Here is a 10,414-nt window from a genome sequence, read left to right as displayed (position 1 = left end):
ATAATTTATAGCTAAAATTGCAGAAAAAAGCAACTTTTAGGCCTACTAGGCTATCAGTGCTAAGGTGAGTTATGGCCCGAAATTGGAGACTTGGAGAAATATCAGTATAGAGGCACTGTTAGGTCAATGCATGAACAGGTAAGCTTACCTTTTGTGGGTGTGTGTGTGTAGGGTAGGCTAAGCTTAATTATGACAGGCAGCCAAATTGGAGATGGAGAAAACATCGGTATGGTGGCACTGTTATGTAACTGCCTGGATTGGGGGGGTGGCTAGGCTAAGCTTATGATTTCACCAACATGATCAAAGACCCATGTAATTCAACACTTGTATAATTCATGCATTTGCCTTTGTGGTCATGATTTTCCTGCTGGTGCTGTTATATCTGTGTGTCTGTCTTGCTGTCTGTCATAAGTTTAGCCTGCCTACCCCCTTTCTACACACACATAAGGTAAGTTTACCTGATCCAAGGCCCGTGTCATGAGCTCCAGCAGCCTTTATGTTTGTTTGTTTGCGTGCATTACCAAATTAACTTCATGTCTCAGACATTATAGGCCTACAGATTGGGATCAACATTGTCAAAATAAATTGATTTTAATTTGTTCCATTACATGTGCTATCTACAGTAGATAGCACATTATTTGAATTTGGCGCCAAGTTGAATTTGGCCCCAAAATGTCAACTTGTGATCGGTCACTCAAAGTGAAGTTATATAATGTTAATTAGTATTAAAACTCTTAGGAAATTATAAAATCAAACATCTTGAGGTCCGTGAAGATTTCACATCACCAAATAATGTCTCTTGTGGGATTCCGTCCTGATCTGCGGTGTTTTTACATTTCGGTAAAAGTTAACCAACTATAAATCAATATTAAAAACCAAAAAATTGTGCAGATTTTGGGAAAAATTTGTGCCAGGTAATAAATGTAGGCTTGAATCTAAGCATCTACCAAGATTGGAAAAGATTCTGGGCTTTTATTCAGATTTTTCATGTATTTCTTAAACCGGCTGCTTCTAGGTAAAATCACAAGTGCTTCTATTTTGAAAATTGGGTGAAAAAAGTGTATTGCATTCGTGGTCCGGTAGCTCGAAAATTCAATGGTCACCAATATATTTAATTTAGTTTGTTTACTTGCTTGTATGTTTGTCAGTCAGGAAAACATCACTTTGAAAAATTGAGTCGCTTCGTAAGGTAGGTAGAGCCATTTGAATAGAGGCCATTTGTACACAAAGTATAGGGAAATTTATTACTATTGTGCACCCTCAAGCGAGAGTACGTGTGTGAGCCTATGCGGAAGACGTTTTGATTCAGCAAGTTAGACCTGTGCCAAACAAGTTTTGATTAGCATTTGCATATTGACTGATGAGGTGTTTTTGATTGTAATTCATATAATTTATAGCTAAAATTGCAGAAAAAAGCAACTTTTAGGCCTACTAGGCTATCAGTGCTAAGGTGAGTTATGGCCCGAAATTGGAGACTTGGAGAAATATCAGTATAGAGGCACTGTTAGGTCAATGCATGAACAGGTAAGCTTACCTTTTGTGGGTGTGTGTGTGTAGGGTAGGCTAAGCTTAATTATGACAGGCAGCCAAATTGGAGATGGAGAAAACATCGGTATGGTGGCACTGTTATGTAACTGCCTGGATTGGGGGGGGTGGCTAGGCTAAGCTTATGATTTCACCAACATGATCAAAGACCCATGTAATTCAACACTTGTATAATTCATGCATTTGCCTTTGTGGTCATGTTTTCCCTGCTGCTTCTGTTATATCTGTGTGTCTGTCTTGCTGTCTGTCATAAGTTTAGCCTGCCTACCCCCCCCCCTTTCTACACACACACATAAGGTAAGTTTACCTGATCCAAGGCCCGTGTCATGAGCTCCAGCAGCCTTTATGTTTGTTTGTTTGCGTGCATTACCAAATTAACTTCATGTCTCAGACATTATAGGCCTACAGATTGGGATCAACATTGTCAAAATAAATTGATTTTAATTTGTTCCATTACATGTGCTATCTACAGTAGATAGCACATTATTTGAATTTGGCGCCAAGTTGAATTTGGCCCCAAAATGTCAACTTGTGATCGGTCACTCAAAGTGAAGTTATATAATGTTAATTAGTATTAAAACTCTTAGGAAATTATAAAATCAAACATCTTGAGGTCCGTGAAGATTTCACATCACCAAATAATGTCTCTTGTGGGATTCCGTCCTGATCTGCGGTGTTTTTACATTTCGGTAAAAGTTAACCAACTATAAATCAATATTAAAAACCAAAAAATTGTGCAGATTTTGGGAAAAATTTGTGCCAGGTAATAAATGTAGGCTTGAATCTAAGCATCTACCAAGATTGGAAAAGATTCTGGGCTTTTATTCAGATTTTTCATGTATTTCTTAAACCGGCTGCTTCTAGGTAAAATCACAAGTGCTTCTATTTTGAAAATTGGGTGAAAAAAGTGTATTGCATTCGTGGTCCGGTAGCTCGAAAATTCAATGGTCACCAATATATTTAATTTAGTTTGTTTACTTGCTTGTATGTTTGTCAGTCAGGAAAACATCACTTTGAAAAATTGAGTCGCTTCGTAAGGTAGGTAGAGCCATTTGAATAGAGGCCATTTTGTACACAAAGTATAGGGAAATTTATTACTATTGTGCACCCTCAAGCGAGAGTACGTGTGTGAGCCTATGCGGAAGACGTTTTGATTCAGCAAGTTAGACCTGTGCCAAACAAGTTTTGATTAGCATTTGCATATTGACTGATGAGGTGTTTTTGATTGTAATTCATATAATTTATAGCTAAAATTGCAGAAAAAAGCAACTTTTAGGCCTACTAGGCTATCAGTGCTAAGGTGAGTTATGGCCCGAAATTGGAGACTTGGAGAAATATCAGTATAGAGGCACTGTTAGGTCAATGCATGAACAGGTAAGCTTACCTTTTGTGGGTGTGTGTGTGTAGGGTAGGCTAAGCTTAATTATGACAGGCAGCCAAATTGGAGATGGAGAAAACATCGGTATGGTGGCACTGTTATGTAACTGCCTGGATTGGGGGGGTGGCTAGGCTAAGCTTATGATTTCACCAACATGATCAAAGACCCATGTAATTCAACACTTGTATAATTCATGCATTTGCCTTTGTGGTCATGTTTTCCCTGCTGCTTCTGTTATATCTGTGTGTCTGTCTTGCTGTCTGTCATAAGTTTAGCCTGCCTACCCCCCCCTTTCTACACACACATAAGGTAAGTTTACCTGATCCAAGGCCCGTGTCATGAGCTCCAGCAGCCTTTATGTTTGTTTGTTTGCGTGCATTACCAAATTAACTTCATGTCTCAGACATTATAGGCCTACAGATTGGGATCAACATTGTCAAAATAAATTGATTTTAATTTGTTCCATTACATGTGCTATCTACAGTAGATAGCACATTATTTGAATTTGGCGCCAAGTTGAATTTGGCCCCAAAAATGTCAACTTGTGATCGGTCACTCAAAGTGAAGTTATATAATGTTAATTAGTATTAAAACTCTTAGGAAATTATAAAATCAAACATACGTGTGTGAGCCTATGCGGAAGACGTTTTGATTCAGCAAGTTAGACCTGTGCCAAACAAGTTTTGATTAGCATTTGCATATTGACTGATGAGGTGTTTTTGATTGTAATTCATATAATTTATAGCTAAAATTGCAGAAAAAAGCAACTTTTAGGCCTACTAGGCTATCAGTGCTAAGGTGAGTTATGGTCCGAAATTGGAGACTTGGAGAAATATCAGTATAGAGGCACTGTTAGGTCAATGCATGAACAGGTAAGCTTACCTTTGTGGGTGTGTGTGTGTAGGGTAGGCTAAGCTTAATTATGACAGGCAGCCAAATTGGAGATGGAGAAAACATCGGTATGGTGGCACTGTTATGTAACTGCCTGGATTGGGGGGGTGGCTAGGCTAAGCTTATGATTTCACCAACATGATCAAAGACCCATGTAATTCAACACTTGTATAATTCATGCATTTGCCTTTGTGGTCATGTTTTCCTGCTGCTTCTGTTATATCTGTGTGTCTGTCTTGCTGTCTGTCATAAGTTTAGCCTGCCTACCCCCCCCCCTTCTAAAAAAACATAAGGTAAGTTTACCTGATCCAAGGCCCGTGTCATGAGCTCCAGCAGCCTTTATGTTTGTTTGTTTGCGTGCATTACAAAATTAACTTCATGTCTCAGACATTATAGGCCTACAGATTGGGATCAACATTGTCAAAATAAATTGATTTTAATTTGTTCCATTACATGTGCTATCTACAGTAGATAGCACATTATTTGAATTGGCGCCAAGTTGAATTTGGCCCCAAAAATGTCAACTTGTGATCGGTCACTCAAAGTGAAGTTATATAATGTTAATTAGTATTAAAACTCTTAGGAAATTATAAAATCAAACATACGTGTGTGAGCCTATGCGGAAGACGTTTTGATTCAGCAAGTTAGACCTGTGCCAAACAAGTTTTGATTAGCATTTGCATATTGACTGATGAGGTGTTTTTGATTGTAATTCATATAATTTATAGCTAAAATTGCAGAAAAAAGCAACTTTTAGGCCTACTAGGCTATCAGTGCTAAGGTGAGTTATGGCCCGAAATTGGAGACTTGGAGAAATATCAGTATAGAGGCACTGTTAGGTCAATGCATGAACAGGTAAGCTTACCTTTTGTGGGTGTGTGTGTGTAGGGTAGGCTAAGCTTAATTATGACAGGCAGCCAAATTGGAGATGGAGAAAACATCGGTATGGTGGCACTGTTATGTAACTGCCTGGATTGGGGGGGTGGCTAGGCTAAGCTTATGATTTCACCAACATGATCAAAGACCCATGTAATTCAACACTTGTATAATTCATGCATTTGCCTTTGTGGTCATGTTGTCCCTGCGGCTTCTGTGATATCTGTGTGTCTGTCTTGCTGTCTGTCATAAGTTTAGCCTGCCTACCCCCCTTTCTACACACACATAAGGTAAGTTTACCTGATCCAAGGCCCGTGTCATGAGCTCCAGCAGCCTTTATGTTTGTTTGTTTGCGTGCATTACCAAATTAACTTCATGTCTCAGACATTATAGGCCTACAGATTGGGATCAACATTGTCAAAATAAATTGATTTTAATTTGTTCCATTACATGTGCTATCTACAGTAGATAGCACATTATTTAATTTGGCGCCAAGTTGAATTTGGCCCCAAAAATGTCAACTTGTGATCGGTCACTCAAAGTGAAGTTATATAATGTTAATTAGTATTAAAACTCTTAGGAAATTATAAAATCAAACATCTTGAGGTCCGTGAAGATTTCACATCACCAAATAATGTCTCTTTGGGATTCCGTCCTGATCTGCGGTGTTTTTACATTTCGGTAAAAGTTAACCAACTATAAATCAATATTAAAAACAAAAAAAATTGTGCAGATTTTGGGAAAATTTGTGCCAGGTAATAAATGTAGGCTTGAATCTAAGCATCTACCAAGATTGGAAAAGATTCTGGGCTTTTATTCAGATTTTTCATGTATTTCTTAAACCGGCTGCTTCTAGGTAAAATCACAAGTGCTTCTATTTTGAAAATTGGGTGAAAAAGTGTATTGCATTCGTGGTCCGGTAGCTCGAAAATTCAATGGTCACCAATATATTTAATTTAGTTTGTTTACTTGCTTGTATGTTTGTCAGTCAGGAAAACATCACTTTGAAAAAATTGAGTCGCTTCGTAAGGTAGGTAGAGCCATTTGAATAGAGGCCATTTTGTACACAAAGTATAGGGAAATTTATTACTATTGTGCACCCTCAAGCGAGAGTACGTGTGTGAGCCTATGCGGAAGACGTTTTGATTCAGCAAGTTAGACCTGTGCCAAACAAGTTTTGATTAGCATTTGCATATTGACTGATGAGGTGTTTTTGATTGTAATTCATATAATTTATAGCTAAAATTGCAGAAAAAAGCAACTTTTAGGCCTACTAGGCTATCAGTGCTAAGGTGAGTTATGGCCCGAAATTGGAGACTTGGAGAAATATCAGTATAGAGGCACTGTTAGGTCAATGCATGAACAGGTAAGCTTACCTTTTGTGGGTGTGTGTGTGTAGGGTAGGCTAAGCTTAATTATGACAGGCAGCCAAATTGGAGATGGAGAAAACATCGGTATGGTGGCACTGTTATGTAACTGCCTGGATTGGGGGGGTGGCTAGGCTAAGCTTATGATTTCACCAACATGATCAAAGACCCATGTAATTCAACACTTGTATAATTCATGCATTTGCCTTTGTGGTCATGTTTTCCCTGCTGCTTCTGTTATATCTGTGTGTCTGTCTTGCTGTCTGTCATAAGTTTAGCCTGCCTACCCCCCTTTCTACACACACATAAGGTAAGTTTACCTGATCCAAGGCCCGTGTCATGAGCTCCAGCAGCCTTTATGTTTGTTTGTTTGCGTGCATTACCAAATTAACTTCATGTCTCAGACATTATAGGCCTACAGATTGGGATCAACATTGTCAAAATAAATTGATTTTAATTTGTTCCATTACATGTGCTATCTACAGTAGATAGCACATTATTTGAATTTGGCGCCAAGTTGAATTTGGCCCCAAAAATGTCAACTTGTGATCGGTCACTCAAAGTGAAGTTATATAATGTTAATTAGTATTAAAACTCTTAGGAAATTATAAAATCAAACATCTTGAGGTCCGTGAAGATTTCACATCACCAAATAATGTCTCTTGTGGGATTCCGTCCTGATCTGCGGTGTTTTTACATTTCGGTAAAAGTTAACCAACTATAAATCAATATTAAAAACCAAAAAATTGTGCAGATTTTGGGAAAAATTTGTGCCAGGTAATAAATGTAGGCTTGAATCTAAGCATCTACCAAGATTGGAAAAGATTCTGGGCTTTTATTCAGATTTTTCATGTATTTCTTAAACCGGCTGCTTCTAGGTAAAATCACAAGTGCTTCTATTTTGAAAATTGGGTGAAAAAAGTGTATTGCATTCGTGGTCCGGTAGCTCGAAAATTCAATGGTCACCAATATATTTAATTTAGTTTGTTTACTTGCTTGTATGTTTGTCAGTCATGAAAACATCACTTTGAAAAATTGAGTCGCTTCGTAAGGTAGGTAGAGCCATTTGAATAGAGGCCATTTTGTACACAAAGTATAGGGAAATTTATTACTATTGTGCACCCTCAAGCGAGAGTACGTGTGTGAGCCTATGCGGAAGACGTTTTGATTCAGCAAGTTAGACCTGTGCCAAACAAGTTTTGATTAGCATTTGCATATTGACTGATGAGGTGTTTTTGATTGTAATTCATATAATTTATAGCTAAAATTGCAGAAAAAAGCAACTTTTAGGCCTACTAGGCTATCAGTGCTAAGGTGAGTTATGGCCCGAAATTGGAGACTTGGAGAAATATCAGTATAGAGGCACTGTTAGGTCAATGCATGAACAGGTAAGCTTACCTTTGTGGGTGTGTGTGTGTAGGGTAGGCTAAGCTTAATTATGACAGGCAGCCAAATTGGAGATGGAGAAAACATCGGTATGGTGGCACTGTTATGTAACTGCCTGGATTGGGGGGGGGGTGGCTAGGCTAAGCTTATGATTTCACCAACATGATCAAAGACCCATGTAATTCAACACTTGTATAATTCATGCATTTGCCTTTGTGGTCATGTTTTCCCTGCTGCTTCTGTTATATCTGTGTGTCTGTCTTGCTGTCTGTCATAAGTTTAGCCTGCCACCCCCCCTTTCTACACACACATAAGGTAAGTTTACCTGATCCAAGGCCCGTGTCATGAGCTCCAGCAGCCTTTATGTTTGTTTGTTTGCGTGCATTACCAAATTAACTTCATGTCTCAGACATTATAGGCCTACAGATTGGGATCAACATTGTCAAAATAAATTGATTTTAATTTGTTCCATTACATGTGCTATCTACAGTAGATAGTACATTATTTGAATTTGGCGCCAAGTTGAATTTGGCCCCAAAAATGTCAACTTGTGATCGGTCACTCAAAGTGAAGTTATATAATGTTAATTAGTATTAAAACTCTTAGGAAATTATAAAATCAAACATCTTGAGGTCCGTGAAGATTTCACATCACCAAATAATGTCTCTTGTGGGATTCCGTCCTGATCTGCGGTGTTTTTACATTTCGGTAAAAGTTAACCAACTATAAATCAATATTAAAAAAAAAAAAAATTGTGCAGATTTTGGGAAAAATTTGTGCCAGGTAATAAATGTAGGCTTGAATCTAAGCATCTACCAAGATTGGAAAAGATTCTGGGCTTTTATTCAGATTTTTCATGTATTTCTTAAACCGGCTGCTTCTAGGTAAAATCACAAGTGCTTCTATTTTGAAAATTGGGTGAAAAAAGTGTATTGCATTCGTGGTCCGGTAGCTCGAAAATTCAATGGTCACCAATATATTTAATTTAGTTTGTTTTTGCTTGTATGTTTGTCAGTCAGGAAAACATCACTTTGAAAAATTGAGTCGCTTCGTAAGGTAGGTAGAGCCATTTGAATAGAGGCCATTTTGTACACAAAGTATAGGGAAATTTATTACTATTGTGCACCCTCAAGCGAGAGTACGTGTGTGAGCCTATGCGGAAGACGTTTTGATTCAGCAAGTTAGACCTGTGCCAAACAAGTTTTGATTAGCATTTGCATATTGACTGATGAGGTGTTTTTGATTGTAATTCATATAATTTATAGCTAAAATTGCAGAAAAAAGCAACTTTTAGGCCTACTAGGCTATCAGTGCTAAGGTGAGTTATGGCCCGAAATTGGAGACTTGGAGAAATATCAGTATAGAGGCACTGTTAGGTCAATGCATGAACAGGTAAGCTTACCTTTTGTGGGTGTGTGTGTGTAGGGTAGGCTAAGCTTAATTATGACAGGCAGCCAAATTGGAGATGGAGAAAACATCGGTATGGTGGCACTGTTATGTAACTGCCTGGATTGGGGGGGTGGCTAGGCTAAGCTTATGATTTCACCAACATGATCAAAGACCCATGTAATTCAACACTTGTATAATTCATGCATTTGCCTTTGTGGTCATGTATTCACTGCTGCTTCTGTTATATCTGTGTGTCTGTCTTGCTGTCTGTCATAAGTTTAGCCTGCCTACCCCCCCCTTTCTACACACACATAAGGTAAGTTTACCTGATCCAAGGCCCGTGTCATGAGCTCCAGCAGCCTTTATGTTTGTTTGTTTGCGTGCATTACCAAATTAACTTCATGTCTCAGACATTATAGGCCTACAGATTGGGATCAACATTGTCAAAATAAATTGATTTTAATTTGTTCCATTACATGTGCTATCTACAGTAGATAGCACATTATTTGACTTTGGCGCCAAGTTGAATTTGGCCCCAAAATGTCAACTTGTGATCGGTCACTCAAAGTGAAGTTATATAATGTTAATTAGTATTAAAACTCTTAGGAAATTATAAAATCAAACATCTTGAGGTCCGTGAAGATTTCACATCACCAAATAATGTCTCTTGTGGGATTCCGTCCTGATCTGCGGTGTTTTTACATTTCGGTAAAAGTTAACCAACTATAAATCAATATTAAAAACCAAAAAAATTGTGCAGATTTTGGGAAAAATTTGTGCCAGGTAATAAATGTAGGCTTGAATCTAAGCATCTACCAAGATTGGAAAAGATTCTGGGCTTTTATTCAGATTTTTCATGTATTTCTTAAACCGGCTGCTTCTAGGTAAAATCACAAGTGCTTCTATTTTGAAAATTGGGTGAAAAAAGTGTATTGCATTCGTGGTCCGGTAGCTCGAAAATTCAATGGTCACCAATATATTTAATTTAGTTTGTTTACTTGCTTGTATGTTTGTCAGTCAGGAAAACATCACTTTGAAAAATTGAGTCGCTTCGTAAGGTAGGTAGAGCCATTTGAATAGAGGCCATTTTGTACACAAAGTATAGGGAAATTATTACTATTGTGCACCCTCAAGCGAGAGTACGTGTGTGAGCCTATGCGGAAGACGTTTTGATTCAGCAAGTTAGACCTGTGCCAAACAAGTTTTGATTAGCATTTGCATATTGACTGATGAGGTGTTTTTGATTGTAATTCATATAATTTATAGCTAAAATTGCAGAAAAAAGCAACTTTTAGGCCTACTAGGCTATCAGTGCTAAGGTGAGTTATGGCCCGAAATTGGAGACTTGGAGAAATATCAGTATAGAGGCACTGTTAGGTCAATGCATGAACAGGTAAGCTTACCTTTTTTGTGGGTGTGTGTGTGTAGGGTAGGCTAAGCTTAATTATGACAGGCAGCCAAATTGGAGATGGAGAAAACATCGGTATGGTGGCACTGTTATGTAACTGCCTGGATTGGGGGGGGGGTGGCTAGGCTAAGCTTATGATTTCACCAACATGATCAAAGACCCATGTAATTCAAC

The sequence above is a fragment of the Amphiura filiformis genome, chromosome 20 (assembly GCF_039555335.1).
Source record: "Amphiura filiformis chromosome 20, Afil_fr2py, whole genome shotgun sequence".
Taxonomy (NCBI): Eukaryota; Metazoa; Echinodermata; class Ophiuroidea; order Amphilepidida; family Amphiuridae; genus Amphiura; species Amphiura filiformis.
The sequence above is the reverse complement of the archived record's forward strand: the minus strand, read 5'-3'. Positions refer to the sequence as shown.